Source organism: Penaeus monodon, chromosome 28 (genome assembly GCF_015228065.2).
Source record: "Penaeus monodon isolate SGIC_2016 chromosome 28, NSTDA_Pmon_1, whole genome shotgun sequence".
In the NCBI taxonomy this organism is placed as follows: domain Eukaryota; kingdom Metazoa; phylum Arthropoda; class Malacostraca; order Decapoda; family Penaeidae; genus Penaeus; species Penaeus monodon.
In genome coordinates this window covers 23,951,986-23,952,268 of record NC_051413.1, presented here as the reverse complement: position 1 = coordinate 23,952,268, position 283 = coordinate 23,951,986, and positions in this window count along the sequence as shown.

The following is a 283-nucleotide window of genomic DNA, read 5'->3' as shown; positions in this document are numbered from 1 at the left end:
TACAATCATAAATACCAAACAGCTATTGTCATTCCATCATCATCATTCTGCTTGGCATCCCCTGTTCGTTAGATAAAATTCCGCCCATTTGATGCGAAGTGGATTGTTAATAAAGAAAAGGGTTCTCACTGGAGTCAATGTACTTTTCATGTTATTCGCTTTTTAGGTCTCATTGTTACAAAGCCTTCTGTTAAATAGATTGTAATGAAGAAAACAGATTAATCTCTATAAATAGGTCATTGATCTTTGATTTATATGATGTTAAAGATCTTTCTCACAGCTC